This window comes from Microtus oregoni, unplaced genomic scaffold, assembly GCF_018167655.1.
Source record: "Microtus oregoni isolate MIOR12 unplaced genomic scaffold, Mior012 000013F_ref0000133, whole genome shotgun sequence".
NCBI lineage: Eukaryota > Metazoa > Chordata > Mammalia > Rodentia > Cricetidae > Microtus > Microtus oregoni.
The window spans coordinates 34,379,861-34,400,440 of record NW_024543072.1 but is presented as its reverse complement, the minus strand read 5'-3'; the positions used below and the strand labels follow the sequence as shown (position 1 = coordinate 34,400,440).

General features: G+C 43.5%; 1 protein-coding gene across 5 annotated transcripts in view; it reads left to right on the top strand.

Moving 5' to 3' along the window:
• Nme7 (NME/NM23 family member 7) overlaps positions 1–20,580 on the top strand; it is a 147,398-nt gene that overhangs the window by 125,902 nt on the left and 916 nt on the right. The gene's annotated exons all lie outside the window — the stretch shown is intronic.

The following is a 20,580-nucleotide window of genomic DNA, read 5'->3' as shown; positions in this document are numbered from 1 at the left end:
TCTGACCTCAGTGGCCCCTCACGTTGTTTGATTTAGTTAATGCAAGCACTGACTTAAAATGATAAAACCGGATTGAGCATCATTTTGTGATAGAACATAGCCTACAACATTAAGTATGTAGGACAGGAGAAATATTTCCTATAAGTGTCACAGTGATGTTGAAATTGTTTTCTACCTGCTGAAGAGGCAGTAGCAATGTCTTGTTTTCACCACTGTTGTCTTTTTTTCTTTCTTTTATTCATTTCCTTTTCTTGGCTCATCTCCTCTCAGTCTGACATACCTCTGGCTCCCAGAAGCCTTCCTGTGCTTCTCTGTCCATACCCATTTTCAGATCAATAATAAAAGTAGCAGCGAGTAGGTCAGCTGCAGGGCTCCCTGCTTCCTCCTGCCTTCTTCACGTCTCCTGACCCTAGACAGCTTTAGATGGAAGCTGTTTTTGCTTAAGGAGAGAGAGATTCAATTGACGGTGGCTTACAAGAGCTTACTCAGCATTTTCAGCTAGTCAGATGTATTTAGAAAAGCAGTGGGCATTCCAGTTGTCTTGGGAAGTCAAGGGGTGGTGTAATGTGACTTCTCCTACTTTGGCTTGGTAGCATAATTTTTTTTTCTCAAACTGTGTTTTATTCTGTATTTTATGTATGCTAATCAGTCAGATAAAAGTATCTTTGTATTTAAAGTCAATATGAGAAACAAACATTTCAATATTTGGAGTTGAAAATTTTTATTCGCTTATTTATCCAATAAAATGTTCTTAGATACTTACTATCTACACTTAAAATCCAGAAAACTATATTAATACTTTTTCCCTTTGCACATTTGAGCACGCTGGGCTCAAACTCTTAGACTCCACCTGCCTCTGCCTCTGAGTGCTGGGATTAAAGGTATTTGTCACCACACCCAGCTTGTACAGCATTTTAGTTCAAATTCTGTAGGGCAAATTGCTAAACTAATGAAATGTGATTACTGATTAGTAATTAAAACGTATTTTCTTTACTAATCAGATTTCCACATGGTATCTGAGTAATAAACTCCTGGAAGGCTTGTGACTCTAACACTGAGTGTTTAATCCATGGCAGTGGAACCAAGAAGCAGCTCAGAGAATCCCCTGCAGTGGTGGTGAGTGGACCACAAGATCACAGTGGACATTGACTCCAGTCTTAGGAGTTCAGTTCCAGGCTGCTTTTAATTGAACCCAGTATTTTAAAATTTTGTTTTAAACCTCTGACATTCGTCGTCCAAACAAGGATACAAAATTTTAAGGAAAACATATAGATTTATAACCTAAAAGAAATGAAGAAAAGAATTTTTTTCTATCCATGGCACAGTGTGTGGATTTTCACTAGTCCTTTGGGAATGATAGTAACTCGCACGATAAACATTTCACTGGTACGAATTTTATGACTAATTACATTCCAAGGAGATGAATAAATGTTCTTCCTTGTTCAAGCACTGGGTATTTTAGCATTGCAAAACCTGTCATGCTGTCTTCGCGAGCATTTTCCCCTTCTATACTCAGAGACTATGTTCAAATGACCCAATTAAAACTGCCTTTGCACACTTTAACCAGAAAGTCTAGACAAAAGCCGTAGAGAATGTTATATGCTAATAGATGACTATTTCATCTCATTATTTTTGAATATTGATTCCCAAAATAGAAGCATAGTAGAATTCTACAGTATCACTAAGGAACTCAAAAATTCCTCTTCACTAATGAAACCTCATAGAAAGGGAGCAGTCAGTTTCGTTAAATTGCAAAAGGACACGGATGAGTGGCAGTGCTGGGGGAGTCAGCAGCCTTCTGACTTGAGACAGTAGATGTTTAACACCAGCTCCTTAGCCTTTAAACTTTAAACGAGTGTAAGGGGTTTTTTGCATCATTAAAAAATGGTTTTTTATTTTTTTATTGATATTTATTCCCTTCCCTGTCTCTCCCCTCCTCCCTTGAATCCTCCCCCAAGTCCCCATGCTCCCAATTTACTCAGGAGATCTTATCTTTTTATACTTTCTACCTCCCATGTAGATTAGATCTATGGAAGTCTCTGTTAGTGTCTGCATTGTTGTCTAAGTTCTCTGGGATTGTGGTTTGTAGGCTGGCTTTCTTTGCTTTATGTTTAAAAACCACCTATGAGTGAGTACGTGTGATAATTGTCTTTCTGTATCTGGGTTACCTCACTCAAAATGATGTTTTCTAGTTCCATCCATTTTCCTGCAAAATTCAAGCTGTCATTTTTTTTTCTGCTGTGTAGTACTCCATTGTGTAAATGTACCACATTTTTCTTATCCATTCTTTGATCGAGGAGCATTTAGGTTGTTTCCAGGTTCTGGCTATGACAAACAAAGCTGCTATGAACATAGTTGAGCACATGTCCTTGTGGCAAGATTTGAGTATCCTTTGGATATATACTCAAAAGTGGTATTACTGAGTCTTAACGAAGGTTGTTTCCTAATTTTCTGAGAAATTGCCACACTGACATCCAAAGGGGTTGTACCAGCTTGCACTCCCACCAGCAATGCAGGAGTGTTCCCTTTTCTCCACAACTTCTCCAGCATAAGTTGTCATCAGTGTTTTTAATCTTGGCCATTCTTACAGGTGTAAGATGGAATCTCGGAGTTTTTTGATCTGCATTTCTCTGATGACTAAGGATGTTGAACATTTCCTTAAGTGTCTTTCAGCCATTTTAGATTTCTCTGTTGAGAGTTCTCTGTTTAGGTCTGTACTCCATTTTTTATTGGATTATGTGATCTTTTGGTGTCCAATTTCTTGAGTTCTTTGTATATTTTGGAGATCAGACCTCTGTCTGATGTGGGGTTAGTGAAGATCTTTTCCCATTCTGTAGGCTGTCATTTTGTCTTGTTGACTATGTCCTTTGCTTTAAAGAAGCTTTTCAGTTTCAGGAGGTCCCATTTATTAATTGTTTCTCTCAGTGTCTGTGCTGCTGGGGTTCTATTTAGGAAGTCATTCCCTGTGCCAATGCGTTCAAGTATACTTTCCACTTTCTCTTCTATGAGGTTCAATGTTGAGGTCTTTCATCCATTTGGACTTGAGTTTTGTGCATGGTGAGATATGGGTCATTTTCATTTTTCTACATGTTGATATCCAGTAGCGCCAGCACCACTTGTTAAATATGCTTTCTTTTTTCCATTTGATATTTTTGCTTCTTTATTAAAGATCAGGTGTTTGAAGATGTGTGGATTGATAACCGGGTTTTCTATTTGGTTCCATTGGTCTTCCTGTCTGTTCTTATGCCAGTACCAGGCTGTTTTCAGTACTGTAGCTCTGTAGTAGAGTTTGAAGTCAGGGATTGTGATGCCTAAAAAATTGTTTTAAGAGGTTACCTTATAATGCTCAGACTTTTGTGACTTGATTTTGTTCATTAACAAACTCGTTTCTCTGGTGTGGTCCAGTGGGAAGCACTAGCACCGCTTGTGGTGCCCTGGGTTCAACCTCCAGCCTCACAGAAAGAAAGCAAAAACTGAACAAACTGTGTTCTTCCTTCATATTTAAAATTTAAGGTATAGTTCCCCCACTGTGTGTGTGTGATATGTGCACAGGTGTGCCAGTGTGCATGCACAAAAGCCAGAGGACACAGTCTAGTATCCTTCTCCATCCTCTTTGCCTTATTCTTTTGAGGCAAGATCTCTCCCTGAACCTGGCCCTCGCAGTTTCATCTGCTAAACTGGAAGCCAGCAGTCCTTAGCACTGGGGTTACAACCATTCTTGAGATGCATCTAGCTTGTTCCTAGTTGCTGTTGGGGTCTTAACTCAGTTTTTCATGTTGTGATCACTCTTTACCACTGAGCCATCTCTTCAGCCCCCTAAACTGCACTTTCCTTTCAATATAATGTTCCTTGTTCACTGAAAGGTTAGTTTAGAACTCTGTGTGGATCAAAGATTCAGGAAGGTTTTAATTTACCACCCAGATGATTTGGTCATGAGAGAATAAGGTTCACTTTTTTTTTTTTTTTTTAAAGATAGGGTTTCTCTGTAGCTTTGGAGTCTGTCATGGAACTAGCTCTTGTAGACCAGGCTGGCCTCGAACCTGCCTCCCGAGTGCTGGGATTAAAGGCATGCACCACCACCGCCAGACAAGGTTCACTTTTGATAAAATTCATGGGCTGCATTTAAATTCCTTTTGGCTGACCCTAAGACTTGGAATACCCAGGAGTAAGCTGGCCTCCTGCTCAGCTTCTGTGTGTGTCACAAACATAGGAGGCTTCTTAAGAAGGTGCAGAGAGGGAACTGTAACTCTTTTAAAAAATGTTACCATGTAAATAATGCTTTTGACCAAAACCAGTTCATTTCTCCAGAGTATTTTTGTCATTTTGACTCATTGTACAAACAGGCCATTCATCAAGACAGACACTCCTTTAGGAGGCTGGAACGTTTTCAGTCATGCCAAGGAGAGTGAACCAAGAAGGTGGTAATTCTACATGCATCAGGTGCTGTGATTCCAGGCTTACTTCCGCACAGTAACAGAACTTTGTGTTAACTACAACTGTGTCTTACATGGATTAAAAGGACCAAATTTTGAGTGCTTGTCATCTCAGGCGTCATTTGAAAGAATAAAGGGCTAGGCCCGAAAGAATGAGGTATTTTACTTCAATTTTTATTGTGAAGATTGTTTAAAACTTTTCAAAAGATTAAGGGTCTGATGTTAGAGTCTGCTGTCTTTCTGCATTGGTTTAGAAGTGTTAACTCTATTTTTTATTTATTTATTTATTTTTATTTGAGGCTAGAGTCTCATTATGTAGACCACTCTGGCCTAGAACTTAAAAATCTTCCTGCCTAGCTGGACGGTGGTGGTGCACGCTTTTAATCCCAGCACTCGGGAGGCAGAGGCAGGCAGATCTCTGTGAGTTCAAGGCCAGCCTGGTCTACAGAGCTGGTTCCAGGACAGACTCCAAAGCTACAGAGAAGCCCTGTCTTGAAAAAAAAAAAAATCCTCCTGTCTCAGCATCTCAAGGTCTTAGATTACCAATATAGGCCATTCACCTGATTAGAAGTGTTACATTTTTCTGATTTTACATGTCCACAGGTGAACATCTTACCTATTTCTCTCTTACCATCATTAGCCTGGCTCCCTACGTGCTGAGTCCTGTCTCCTTCCTGGGGTTTTCTTCTTTGGCGCCTCTTAAATTATCAGTGCAGCTTCCTTTTCATTTTCTTTGCCAGCCACATTTCAGCAGCGTCTCTTGTTTCCTTTCATTGTTCCCATGACAGTTGGGCTCCTTTACTATGGCTAGCATGTCTACATGGCTGGTAGCAGTCAGAAGAAAGTTATTTTCTTGCCAAGCTGGAAGCTAGGAATCCAAGACCAAGCTGTTGATTTACTTATTTTTCATTTTAAAAGTTTTATTATACAAAGTTACATAAAGCTATTCTCATGGAAATATACGTTGTGCTTTGAGAATGTTCTCTACATACCCTGCTGCACCCCCTTTCTCTCTTCTCCTGGCTCCTATCAGTCCCCTTTGTACCCCAGGTGATTTGGCTTCTACTCTCATGCCATCTGTACTTATGTGATTTTATGTACCTGTAAGTCTGGGCCACACAAACGAGAGAAAATATGCAATATTTGTCTCTCTCAGACTGACTTGATTCACTTAACATGATTTTCTACAGTTGCATCCAATTTTCCGCAAACAACCTAATTTTATTCTTACCTCTGGAAAAAAAAAATTCCATTGCATATATAAAACCATTCCCCTGTTGAGGACACCTAGGTTAGTTCTGTAATTTAGCTATTGTATATGGTAAACATTGATGTGCAAGGATCTCTGTGATATGTTTTCGTAAGAATCCTTTCAGTAAATCCCCAACGAGGTGTGTAGCTGGATCATTTGAGAGGTCTGCTTTCTGGTTGGGAGGAGCCGCTTTACTGACCACCTGATTGGCTGGGGTAGCTCACATTCCTATGAGCCAGTGTATACAAGTTTGATGTGGGCTTCCCCTCTGTATGCTGGAACACCATTGGTTAATAAAGGACTGTCTTAGGCCTGTGCAGGGCAGAATAGAGGTAGTCAGAGAAAACTAAACTGAATGCTGGGAGAAAGAAGGCAGAGTCAGTGAGAAGCCATATAGCTGCTGCTGCTCGAGACAGATGCTGGACAGAACCCTGCCGGTAATCCATAGTCACGTGGCGATACACAGATTAATAGAAATGGGTTAAATTAAGATGCAAGAGTTAGCCAGTAAGAAGCTAGAGCTAATGGGCCAAGCAGTGATTTAATTAATACAGGTTTTATGGGGACTGAGCAGTCGGGAACAAACAAGCAGCCTCCTACAAAACGAGTTGTCTGCATCTGGATCAGCATTTTGTTATTTGTTTTCTCCATAAATGTTGTGCTTACTATGATGAGATGGAATCTCAGTGTAGATTTTCATTTCATGTCTCTGGTAGTTAATGATGTTGAATGTTTATTGACTGAGTTGTTCATAGTTTTAGTGTTTAGTGCTTTTTAGTTCTTTATATATTTTAGGTATAAATCCTCTGTCAGATGTATATCTGGCAAAGATTTTCTCTCGTTCTATAGCCTTTCTTCCCTTGGTTGCCTCCTATGCTATACAGAAGCTTTTTTTATTCCATCTGTCAGTGTTGGTGCTATTTCCTGAACAACGAGAGCTTATTCAGAAATTATTTGCCTGTGTCGATATCGTGACAATATCAGTGTCCCTACTTTCCTTCATCACTTTTAAAGCTTCAACTTCTTGACCCATTTGGAGGAGATTATAATATGGAGTGAGAAATAGAACTTGGTGTCCTCTTACCTGTGTGAACATCCAGTTTTACCAGCACCATTTGTTAGAAGCTGTCTTTTTAAGGTGCCAGCAGATGGCCATGGTCACACAGTCTTCCTCTGGACCAGGCTATGTCTCAGCCTCTCTATAGCATCACACGCCCCATCCCATTAGACTAAGGCCCAGTTTACCAGAGGAGACATCTTAGTCACCTCTATAATGACCTCATCTCCAAAAGCCATCACACTGCCAAGTGCTAGGGGTCAGCACTTCAAGAAATGAACTTTGAGAGGGGGTGAGAAGCCCATAATCCAGCCCATTACAGGATCCCACAGGAGACATCACGATGATTATTGGTCAGAGACAGGGCCAACTGAGAATCCAGGTTGCTGCAGGACTAAGAAGACTAAGAATGAGGCGTACCTGAGCACATGGCTTCCGGTCATCCCAGTTTTTCGGCTGAAGGAGAATGAAATAAAATTCCCTGTGAATATGCGCCACGTTTTCCCTATCTGTTTTTCATGATGGACAGGTAAATTGTGACTAGCGCTGTCGTGAACATGACAGCGTAGACGTCTCTTTAGCATGTGGTTTCATTTCTTCTGGTTGTATATTCACTAGTGAGGTCGCTGTATCATATGGAATTTGTTTTTGTTAAGGGACCTCGACACTGTTTCCCAACACGGCTGTACTAATTTGCACCCTCCCAACAGAATGCAAGGACCCTCCTTTCTCCAGAACTTTGCCAACATTTGTTATCCGACTGGACCATGTGGTACCTCATTGTGGGCTCTTTGGTCTTTAAAACGAATGAGCTCCTGTCATTGGAACTGTAGATCATTTTGTGACCTAGAATAAGTTAGACATGAAAAGATAAGTGCTGAATGATTACCTCTATATGAAGTCTGACAGAGCTGATCTCGCAGGACTGAGAATATTCAACATGGTGTCACAGAGGCTGAGGAGAGGGGGAAGAAGGGGGAGATGGGACGAATTTGATCATTGGTACTAAGTTGTGGTTAGGTAGAAGTAAGAGGTTCTGCTGTGCTCTCGTAGTCAGTGGCCATAGGTAACACTACTGTATTGTACATTTTAAACCACCAGGAGAATGACGAGGCGTGCTGTCACTAGCTTTTAGTCCCAGCTTTTGGGAGGCAGGCAGAGGCAGGCAGGTCTCTGAGTCACAGGCCAACCTGGTCTACATAATGAGTTCTAGGCCAGCCAAAGCAACATAGTGAACCTTTCCCTCACAGAATACAATAACAATTGCAAGGAAGAAGTATTTTGAAACTTTATTATAAAGAAATACATGTTTTTGAGAAGATAAATATGTTAAACTTGATTTAAACATTATATAATGTATACATTTGTCGAAATAGTACATAACACCCCACTAACATATTTTATGCTTAATGTATCATTTAAGGATAAATTTTAACTTAAGTAAAAAGTAAAATGAAATATTTTTCAGCACTTTTCATGTGCCAGTTACTATGTGAGGCACCTTATATTGCATGTATCTAATTCAGTCCTCAAAATGGTTTTATAAAATATGAACGACCAGTGTTCCAGTCTGGGCCTGTTTGCTTGTGTACTGCTGGCTGGGGCTGCAGTCACCTACATGCTCAGCTGGGATGGAATGTTCCAGATGGCTCCTTCACATGGGTTTGGGGAGAGGAGGAGGACACAAGGAGCTTAGTAGAGGCAGCCAAGATTCTGTTCTCTCCATGTAAGCTCGGAGCTTCTCCACACTGTTGACTCTTCAGCAAGGAAGCCACATTCCTTCCCCGGAAGTCTCTGGGACTGCCAAGGGCGGAAGCTGCTCGGCCTCTTAGGGCTTAGACCGAGAATGGGAGCTGTTGCTCTTCCACTGTTCTGCTCAAGCCAAGTGCAGAGGTAGCCCAGATGAAGAGGAAAGGACCATCCAGGCCACCGATAAGAAGTTGTAAGCCACAGGGGTCATCCTTAGACAGTAGCTGTCAGGCACAGTGTGCCAAAAAAAGAAGAGAAAAATGCAGAGGTAGAAGGAAGTTGCCATTGGCTACATTGTAAACACTGAGTGGTTTTTCAATACAAATCCAAATGAGCAAATGAGCTGGAATCACTTCATAAAGAGCAAGAGATTTTTTAGAATACTAATAGTTCAGTTACATCAGTGAAAAGAACCTGTACTACTGCAATAGATGAACTCTGTGAGGTAGACCAAGTCTGTTCCCTCACGTCAGTGTTTAAAGACGAAGAGCAGAGCAGAGAATTAGTTCCGCTAGTGCTGTGGTCTCTGTCCTGTTCTCGCTAAGCTGTAGTTGATGTGACTGTGTAATAAATGGGGCTTCTTTTCTAGTCACACAATTATCTTGTAAGGACACATGAACCTAAATGATCAAGCTAGATGGTGGGGACAGAAAGATGGCTCAGAGGGTAAAGTCACTTTTTATCAAGCCCCATGACCTGAGTTCAATCCCTCGGACTCCTATGGTGAAAGGGAAGGACAGACTCTCCCAAATGGTCCTCTGACCTCCACAGGATGCCGTGACACATGCATACCCACAATAAATAAATAAATAAAATTCTTAAAAAGAATGAGGCAACTTTTTTAAAGTAAAAAATTATACACCATGCTAATATTGCTAGGTAAATTGTTATCCCTTTCCGTTCAGCTAGCATTAGCCTCAGTATTTGTTAAGTATCGGATACACATTTGAGAAAAATATACATTTGAGTTCATTAGCTAAGAACCGTCAATAATTTTTTACACTAAAATTGGCTTCTGAGAGTTATTTCTTAGCAATAACTTTTAAAGTTTTGTTAATAAATATGAAGGCAAGTGAGCCTTGTGACAAAATATCTCCTCCTGTGTACTCTCTTTGATTTCCCTGTTCAGTGAATGGGAAATTTCGTACGTCGCCAACAGCTAGGGAATCTGTGCTAATTCAACATAACCTGATTTAGATAAGGGGCTGGCAAGCTCCAGCCCATTGGCCGATTGTGGCCGACTGCCTGGTTTTGCAAGGGAAAATGTTAGAGCACACCAGCTCATGTGGGTAGGTCGGCAGCTGTTTCTTCCCTACCTTGGCAGACCTGAGAGAGCTGCAGAGATTGTGTGAACCTCTGGAGGAGAAGTCTGGTAGTCCTTCGTTTTCCATTGGCTAGTTGCTGGCTTAAGGTGGAGCTGGTGAGAGCAGGAAGGTGAGGATGGGCGCAGTGTTCAAGAAGAGCTATAATATGGACGGAGGCTGTGATACTGCCTGAGACCTAGGAAGGTGGCAGGAGATAATCAGAAGCTTAGAGCTCCCTTGAATTTATTCGTCTGCTGGCATTTTGTTGGTAATGTGATAAACACTGGTCTAGGAAGCAGGGACTCAGGGTGCCAGCCCACCCCTCATGGCCAGCTTGGTCGGTTTCTGCCATCCTGCCGCTCAGACCACATTGTGTGTCAGTCTCCTCAAACCTTTGTGTTTCATTCATGCTCTAGTCCAGACCCCTTGGCTGTGCTGATGGAAGAAGGTCATTGGCTAATAAAGGAACTGCCTTGGCCCATTTTATTGGTTAGAACATAGGTAGGTGGAGTAAACAGAACAGAATGCTGGGAGGAAGAGGAAGTGAGCTCAGACTCGACAGCTCTCCTCTCGGGAGCAGACGCCTCAGAGAGACGCCATGCTCCCAGCTCCTGGGCAGACACACGCGATGAAGCTCTGACCCAGGATGGACATAGGCTAGAATCTTCCCGGTAAGCGCACCTAGCTGTGCTACATAGAATATTAGAAATGGGCTAGTCCAGGTGCGAGAGTTAGCCTAGAAGAGGCTAGATAGAAATGGGCCAAGCAGTGATTAAAAGAATACAGTGTCCGTGTAATTATTTCGGGGCATAAGCTAGCAGGCGGCCGGGGTGCTGGGAACGCAGCCCTACCGCTCTTATTTCAACACTGTGCAGTTGGGTTCTTACCCCACTGACTCCGGTCTCGCTCCAGTCCGTCTGGGTTTTCTCTATTACAGTCCTGATGCCGTTTTATCCATTGTTGCTCCACCACACTCTCTTGATCACACAGTTCATGCACATTCCGGGGTGCTCATCGCCAGTCTCCCTGACTTTAGTGCATGTGCTCCGGTGCCGGTTTGCTTTGGTCCCGCTCCTAGCTTTTCAAAGGTCTGTAAATTTCTAGTTTCTTCAGTTTTCCTTAGCTACTCGTCTCAGTATATTTCCTAGTAGACAGAGGCTGCAGCCAAGTTTTCAATGTATTTGTGAAAACATTAATAGCATGTATTTGATATTTCAAAAAAAAAATACTGTTGCTGTTTAGTTTTTGGTTTCTTACTAGACTGTAAATACCATGAAAGCCAGATCCTTGCCTATTGTATGATTAGTTGTAGTCTTAGTGTGTAACATAGAACCAAGCACAGTAGCATGTAAGGAAAATGCCATGAAAGAAGAAATTGTGGCATAAACCTTCTCTAAGTTGATGCAAGTTTTTATAATTATCATAAAGTATTTTTCCTTTTCCTCTAATTTTCCTTAATTCTAGTATTGATCTCAGTGGAGTGAAAATGTTAAACTCAAGTGCCTTCTTCCATTTATCAACTTTGGGGGATGGGAAGAGCATAAAAAGGAGAAACTGATCAAATGGTAGGGCTGCACAACGTTCAGGTTTCCTTCATTTCTTAATTTCTGTGTTTCTGGATTTTGTCCAATTCACATTATTCAACCGTTTTTTTGCCTCGCCAGAGTAGCCGTATCTCAAACTTTTCTTTAAACTGTTACTTTATGATTGAATCGAAGCACAGTTGTGTGAGATCCATCAATGTGTGCATGCCATTGCGTTAACAGCAATGATGGAGGGGATGGGGAAGGGCATTCATGGTCAGAATCCATCTCTGAACCATTCCTGAGGAGACAGAGCACCTTTGGGGGGTCACCTTGGTGTCCCGCTTCAGTCAGGCTACCCTCGCTGGAGAAGACCAGTGAAATGGGCAGGGATGGACTCTCTTCATCATGGCTGGGTGAGCTGCTGTTCTCACGCTGTGACATAATCTTGGCAAAAGCAACCCCAAGAAAAAAGGGTGCAGTCCCTCAAGGTAGGGCGGTCGTGGCGGCAGGAGCGAGAAGCCCGATTGTGCACATCCATGGTCAGGCAGCAGTGAGTGACAATCTCCTCTTTATTCCATCAGAACCGAGCCATGGAATAATGCCACTCAGATTTAGGGCGGGTGTTTTCTCCACCTCCCTCACAGACATGCCCGAGGAGCTTGTCCCTTTAGTGATGCTAGATCCAGGTGAGTTGAAGATCAGTATTAATTATCCTGGGACTGTGAGGGTTAAAGAACTTGTTGAAGCAAGAACTCACCTTGGACTTTATGGAGAATAAGGCCAGGCAGAGATTCTTGAGCTGATGAAGTACAAGGACGGTCAAGGCGTTCTGACCCCCACACAGGACAGCCTTCGGTCTGCAACTGTCTGATGGGTTTCTTGTTTTCACATGATTCTGGCATGGTGTCGGTGTCTGTGGTAGAGATGTCGGAAGTGGTGGCGTATGCTTAGTGTAAGTGGAAAGTCGGCCCAGGCCCTGGAGCCTGCAGCTGGTGCCAGCAAATGGATTACAATCAGAATGAGGTCCCCGGCCTTGAAGCCCAGCTCACTTCTTACTTGATATTGAGACCTGACCTCAGCTTCCTGAACGGTGTACAGAGGTGGCAGCTGTGGCCACTAAGTACGCTGAGGTGATCTTCACAAAGACTTCAGACTCAGTCCTTAGCGCTGTCGCTCTGCTTGTTACTTGTGTCCTCTTGGATTCGCCGAGAGTCAGATGCCAGAAGCAGAACAAACTGCAGATTTTCTTGACATGAAAGAGAAGTCAGGAAGCAGGCAGAGCTGGCACTGGTTCAGTAGCTCAGGGATTGATCCTTCATGGATCTTAGCTTTCCCCTGTGACTGCCTCTACATTCCCTAGTGGCTGCTGTGGCTCCAGCACCAGGTGTTCATTCCCGGCAGAAAGACTTGAGGACAAAAGATACAAGAATACAACTCATTGGCTGTACTTCCATTTAAGGAGCCTTCTGGAAAGCTCTGCCTAAGAATATTTGCTTATGTGACGTTAGTCACAAATGAGTCTGCTCACTTATAGTAGAGGCCGTGTGCTTCTCTACCCCCCACAGCTAGCCACAGTTATTTTTACAGAAGTGAAGACCACCAGTCTTGCTGCCATCACTTCTGTGACCTAGAAACACAATCGTCTTTTCTGTGGTGTAAAGTCCCAGAAGGGTAACCATGGAGTCGCTCCCCATTCTAAACATTCCTTAACTCCATCACATAACCTAGAACAGTCGGCTCTACTTTAATCCACTTGTTTCTGTTTTGGCCTGCAGTATTATTTTTCTGTAATAAATAATTTAAAAGAAAAATGTTAAACTTTGGTTGAAGTAAATTATCCAGATTTATGGGGAATCTGCAGGAGTTCAAGCTTTCAGAATAAAGCTGACTGAAACCTCAAACTGACAGACATGAACAAGTCATGTTTTATGCCATTCCAGGAAATCAGAGCACTGTGGAGTGATCTGTGACTCACAAATATTCTTCTTGTTTGATAAGAAATCAAGATTAATTTACAATAGACATTTTATGGAGGCGTGGTGACAGGGGCCTATTGTAATTGCAGCCACTCCTGTCAAGGCCAAGTTCAGAGCCAGCTTGAGCAACTTCAAAAGACTCTTTCTCAAAATAAAACATGTTAATGGTCTGCATGTAGCTCATTGGTGGAGCCCTTGCCTCATATATATGAGGAGGACCCAGGTTCAAACCCTGTATTCCAGAAGAGAGCAGGAGTGGGGCCGGTCAAGTCTTCCTCCCCTGGAGGACTCCCTGGTTCTTTACTGCCTGTACTGTTCATCACCACCCAGCTGTGGCCGGAGAGGCCAAGTCCGTTCCCTCTGCCTTCCTTTCCTATGAGTCTGTTATTGTTCTAGTCATGTAGCTGGTAGAAGGCAGGAAGGGAGATTATGTGTTAAGCTTCCATTTAATGTGTAGCCAACTCGGAGAAAGAGCAGGTGATAAAAGTGTGAAAAGATTAGCAAATGTGTACTGTGAGTGCTTACCCATCCGATATTTATGGTCTACCCTAGGCAACGTGCTCAGAATGGATGACGTGTGTTTACCCTGAAGGAGTTGTGTGTCTCTTTGAAAGGACATTCCGGGTGCAGAGACCCTAGTCTGCTTTTGGGCCTCATGAAAGGAAGCTTGACCAGAAACAAGCACGTTCTGGTTCTAGTAGGCTGCAGTGAGCAAGGAGTGAGGTGGTGTGCTGTCCAGTTCCACCATGGTGAATGGATGTTTGCTGTGCTGGCTAGTCCCATGTCAGCTTCACAGACTAGAGCCATTTGGGAAGAGGGAACCACAGTTGAGAAAATGCCCCCATCAGAGTGGCCTCCGGGCAAGCCTGTGCTTCATTTTCTTAGTTAGTGATGGATGGAGGTTAAGAGGATCATCCCTGTCTGTCATCCCTGGGCTGGTGGTGCTGTAAGAAACCAGGCTGAGTGAGCCACGAGGAGCAAGCACGCCTCCGCGGCCTCTGAACCAGCTCCTGCTTCAGGTTCCTGCCCTGACTTCCCTTCGTGAAGGACTGTGAACGGGACATATAAGCTGCAATGAACCCTTCCCATCTGAAGTGACTTTGGGTCTTGGCATTCTGTCCCAACAGTGGAAATCCTAAGGCAGACTATGACCGGCTTGTTAAAGGTGAAATAACCTGGTAACATACTTTGGTGTGAAGCCAGAATCGTTTTAAGAGTAAATTTTAAAATTAGTACATTTTAAAATAAGTGTCGAAAAGTGATCAGTGGCTTATGCTGAACTGTGATTAGATCTTGGAGAATACTTTTTAACACTGCTGGGGTTGGGAGAAGCGAACAGAAGTGACATTATCATACTTTTAGGTTTTAATTTTTGAAGAACTGGAGAGAGAGAGAAAACTACCTTTCTTTTAAGAGAAGAGGCCACATAAGGAGGCCTGTACATGACTTTAGAATACTTTGAAAAGGACACCTGTGTCTCAGATATTTAAGGAGAGAGTGTCTGTGCTTCCCATGAAGAGGAAAGTCGGCCCATGTCTGTGAGGAGTGGGTCTCACTGATGAGCAGCTGGGGAGGATTCGGAAGAGTTCTGAGGACACAGGGTTTGTGGAATTAGGGGAATGGGTCATTACGTTCACCTTGTCCTCAGATGTGCCCACTACAGCCTCTGGACCTACAGGAAGCAGGTACTTGTTTGTTTCTCTTAGACTCTGTTAGAGCACTTGGCAGCCGCAGGTGGAGCAGAGTTTTGTCTCCTTGATCAGGTTTGAATGTTTCCTCTGAGCCTCTTCATCAGGAAGCTCCAGGCTTCCTACAACTATCTCCCTTTCCTCACAACTGTCCATTGTGGCTGAGGAAAGAAAGAGAAGGGCGGAGTCCACACAGGAAGTGTCCAAGGCTCCCACACGTCTGCCTCCGAGTCATCCTCCTCATCCCTGCTCAGGGCTATGTGCAAGGTACCAGCTAAGGTCCAGGAATCCACCCCAAAGAGCCTGGCTGCCCCACTGGCTTACTCCACCCCCCCTCAGCTCCACAGACCTGCTTGACTCCATTGCTTACCTCAAACTCAGAGATCCACCTGCCTCTGCTTCCTGAGTGCTGGGAATAAAGGCCTGTGCCACAATGCTAGCCTGCTTATTTTGTTTTCTATTTTTATTTATTTGTTTTGTTTTGAAACAGGGTCTCACTGTGTACCCGGGCTGCTTTAAAACTCTGTGTAGACCGGACTAACTTGAAACTCACAGAGCTGCGCCTGCCTCGGTCCCCAATGTGCTGGGATTAGAGGAGCGTACCATGACGCCCCGCACATTGCTTATTTTAAAAGCAGCTCCTTCAGTCACACTGTCCTCTCAGCATAGGTAATTAATACACCCACCCCTTGGTGTGATACAAAACTAGTGCAAAATAAAAATGTGGGCCTGTGGTCACAATCCATTAAAAAATTCTAGTCAGTGACACAGTGTTGAACCATGGACCCTCTGTGATAGCCCATGAAGCCAGAGCCGACTTTGGGAGCCCACAAGATGTCAAAGTTGGTTCTCTATCAAAAGTATGAGTGTATTTAAAACCCAGTGTCGTTGGACAGTGGCAGCACACACCTTTATCCTAGCACTTGGGAGGCAGAGGCAGGCTGATCTTTGGGTTGGAGGCTAGCCTGGTCTACAAAGTGAGTTCCAGGACAGCCAGGGCTACACAGAGAAACTTTGTCTTTAAAAAAAACAAATAAACAAAAACAAATAAATAGAAATAAACCTCACCATCAAATTACTGGAAACATATCAAAACTGTACCTTTGTCAAATTCAGGCTGACTGGATTTCATCTGAAAATCTGCCTATTCGCAAGCACATACTTTATTCTGGTATGGGAAATCGCAACAGTGGGATACATAATCCCCAAACATTTGAGAAAAATTCCTAAACATTGAATATCCTGTTTTAAAAATCAAGAGACTTAAAATGACTCCGAATCTTCCTGCTGCTCAACCTAAAATTAAGAAGTATTTGAAAATAGACTCCTGCATTCATTTTTATTGAAAAGGCCCAAGAAGATTCTTGGGCAAAGGGAGGCCATATTGTGAGGGAGGCAGGGTTGGGGAGCCGTGGCTTAAGGCCAGATCCCTGTGCTGAGTTCCATCCAGGTGCGGGGAGCAGTAGAGGAGGTAGCAGTTTCTCAGCCTCTTCACTGGTCACCACACTTGGGCAGGCTCCACAGACCCACTGGAGCTTTCGTTGAAGCTTGTGCTTGAACCTCTTACAGAACAGTTACATGTATTTAAACTCCACTGTTAACAAATACAGCATTGTTTATGCTTCCGGTACGGTCACCAACTGTATGAATGCAGAGACTGGTGCCTAGAAGCTGTACTTAAGGGAAAAGACTGGGCTCAAGGCCCATTGCTGACAACTCAGCCAGTTCCCCATCCTCTTGTAGGGAAAGGTCACCCGACCTGAGAGCCAGTTTGTCCTGAGGAGATAGAACTAGTTGATGGGATGAGACCCAACAGGACAGAGCGCTGAGGGTAGCGTAGCCGTAGGCTGTTGCCTGTTTAAGTCTAAGATTGAGACAAGTCAGCCTTCAAATGACTGTGCTCAGTGGGGTGTCACCGTCCAGCGGCTGTGCTCAGCGGGGTGTCACTGTCCTTTGGCATAGCAGTTGTTTGTCAAGCTGAATTTTGGTGTCAGGTGGAATTTGTCCTTAAACCTGAAGTTAAATGTTAACCCTTCTCATAAGGTGTTTTGTTCCCACGGATGGCCACTCCCCTTTCTGTCCCTGCACCGTTGCGGTTTTACGCTATCCCATGGGTTTTCCTCTTCCCAGACCATGAGCTCTCTGAAGATCAAGTCTTCCCCATCTTGAAATTATTGTGGAGGTCGTGTGCACAGTATCTTAGTCAACTGAGTGACTGGCAAGAGGAAAGGAGGCATGTGTAAATGGAAACAAGCCATTTCCGACTCAGAGTCTAAAAGGAAAACGGGGACCTCATGCATCTGGAGGCGCCCCTTTCCAAGTATTCAGTGCTCAGTACAGTACAAGACACCAAAGAAACCTGCAGAGGAAAGAAAGGCAAGGCCAGCTCTAGGCAATGGTCGTGGGAGTCATGAACTTTATGTTTTTCATTTTTTTTAGTCCAACCACCAAATGTCTCTTCCCCCAGCCGGAGGCTCCCTTGGATGAACTCCCCAGGCCTAAGCCAATGCTGATCAGCCAATGCTGATCCCCACTTTTTTTTTTATCAAAACTAGTCTGTGTGTCCCCTTCCTTCAGAGCTGGTCTGAGCCCCACAATACTTACTAATGTAATGACTATTAATTCCTCTAACAGTTACAGACAACAAAGGGCATTGGCAGGTAATATGTTCCAGTCATGGGAATGAAATCAAATGTAAAACGCATAACCCAAAAGACAGACCCAGTAAAACTGTATCAGGCACCGTGCCTGGGTATCAGATTATCCATGCTACCTCCTCCATGGCCCATGTGGAGCAAACACTTGGAAATAACAGGCTGCCTGTAGGACTCCTGACCCTACACATCCACATTGATGCAGAGCTGTGATGGAGCAAGCTGTGGATGTTATAGTTGCATTACAATGTGATGCTGAGAACACAGAATTCACTGGTGATGAAATGAAATGTCTCTGGAGTCAGCCCCGCAGAATGGACTCAAGTCTCAGAGGAAAATGAACCAAGATACTGTCCCTGTGCTGCACCTGTAGGTGTCACTGGGTAGGACATGGTGATAATGGGTGCCACCAGTGGGTTATTTCTCCCTTCTGTCCCACAATGTGGAGCCCAGGATTTAAAGTACTATGTGTGGTTAATGCTAGCCCCTCTTACAGAAGAGAGCAAGCCAGGTTTCTCTGCTGAATTTGAAGGCCAGGTCTCTTTCCTTATCTGGAAGTGTTCTTGAACAGTCTTTGGGTAGTCCTTTTCTGTATGCAGCGAGTCTTCAGTCCTGGACTTGGAAGTACCTCATTTGACCCTACTGTAGGCATATATTTATAGAATGGAGGTGTGGCCCCTTTAAGAGCCAGTTTGAGCTGTTGCTGGGTTTTGAAAGGTTCTGATAACTGGACTTTTGGATCACTGATAACATTTTTAATTTAATTTAATTTAGAGCTCCATCTGGTAAGAAGTACGGCTGGAGCAGACAGGGCACACTATTGTTCTAGAAGCAGTGGGGTTCAAATTCAGTTCTGCCTGAACAGGTACACAGCCGAAACACTGGCTTCTGTTACACTGTTCTTTGACACAACCATTTTCACTTTTGCAATTACTGCCACAGTTAACTTCTACTTGAGATTTTTGTACCACTCTTGGAAATATATTTATTACTTTATACAAATGTTTAAGGACATAGATGGAAAACTGCTCTTCCTTGTTCTTAACTGAAGCTAATCAATACAATGAAAATAAAGGTCATTAAATTCTAGCTAGATAATACTTACTAAGACTGAGCCCATGGATTACTGTTATGGAGTAATAATCTCCAATGATTACTAACCTGGGATTAGGGTATGCCAAGACAGGGCCATGCCAGCCTTAGGTTAGCTCTGCCCTTGAAAACCTTGTTCCCTTAGTAGTCTGTGTGTTTCACAGGCTGTGTTTATATGAACAGGATAAAAATCATCCTAGAGGTAAGTGACTCTCTCTGCATACACCCAAGAAGTGACTGGAATACACAAATGCATACACAAAAAAATCCACAATGAATGTACAGAGCAAAAATGCCATGAGTGTACAGGCACTTCATGCTAGTGTGTCAGTGCAGAGAGATGGCCTGTGTTTTGTATGCTTGGCCCAGTTCTAGCCCAAGGAAGCTTGACAAAGCAGGTGCATAGTCAGCGGTCAGGTGTGTGTTAAGTCAAATGCAGAATGCATTCCCCGCTGGTACTGTCCTGAGGATCCGGGAGGGGATGCGCTGGCACGGCCTGGAGAGCTTAGGAGAAACGAGATTTGGAGAAAACCTTGAAGGAAGTACTAGGTAGAGAATGATCGGTGTGTGCGTGTGCAGTAGTTCAAGAGCATTGGGGCAACAGGATCTGTGAAACCAGCAGGTTTAGTCCCAGGTTTGGGACCTTTCAATGGCTTCAAAACTTTTTGCTCTCCGATTTAAATAAGTCTTTCCTCTCCGGAGATCTGAAGAGCCCACTCCACTCTCCTTATTCACAAACATTCACTCACAGCCTAAGCAAGAGCTCTATCGAGGCAAGATGCACACACCTCTAATCCTAGCAGAGGCAGACAGATCAGATCTGTGAGCTCAATTCCGCTCGGTCTACACACTGAGCTCTAGGCCAACTGTGGTGCTTTCAAAGAAAATGGACCCCAAAGGAAGTGGTACTATTAGGTATGGCTTTGTTGGAGTGGGTGTGGCCTTGTTGGAGGAAGTGTTACTGTTGTCACTGTGGAGGCAGGCTCTGAGGTCTCATATTTGCTCAAGCCACACCCAGTGTTTCAGTTCACTTCCTGTTGCCTGCCAATCAGCTCCAGCACCATGTCTGCCCTCATGCTGCCTTGTCACGCCATGATGATAAAGGACTAAAGCTCTGAAACTGTAAGCACGCCATCCCAATTAAATGTTTTTTCTTTATATGAGTTGCTATGGTCATGGTGTCTCTCTTCACAGCAATAGAAACCCTAAGACACCAACCAAGGCTACATGGTGAGACCCTGTCTGTGTCAATAAATCATCTTTAGGAGTGACACCTTCTGTTCCCATAAACGTGTGGCTTTTTGAGAAACCAACTTTCATATTGAGGATACCATCTATGAATTACGCCAGTTCCCAATAATTTAAGAGAATTCCTATATGAATGACAGGAAAGTCTGGCTCTGCCTCCTGAGTCTGGGGATCACAGGTGTGCACAGCCACACCTAGAGAAAAGCAGGATTTTTGGTATGGAGCAGTGGGTGGGAACTAACCTGGGATTTGTGAATTAGCTCTACAGCTGGCACGGACCTGAGTTCTTAGGACTAGCCTGACAGTAGGAAGGAATGATTGTTGAGCTGTGGCTACCAGACCTTCTGAAAGGTTTCCAGTTTCACTTGACACCGTCGTTCTAATTTGCATGTCTCCATGTTGGCAATACAAAAATCTTAAAACTCCATCATACCAGAAAAAAATGCTCAGAAAGTTAACTTTTTTCTTTTCTCACACTAAGAATAACTTTTCAACAAGGTTAAATAATACTTTGGCTAAAACCTGGATCAAAGCAGGATGCAAGCTTTTTCATTGCCTGAGTCTCAAACCTAACATCATCTTTGTTTTGTTTTTTAACTTT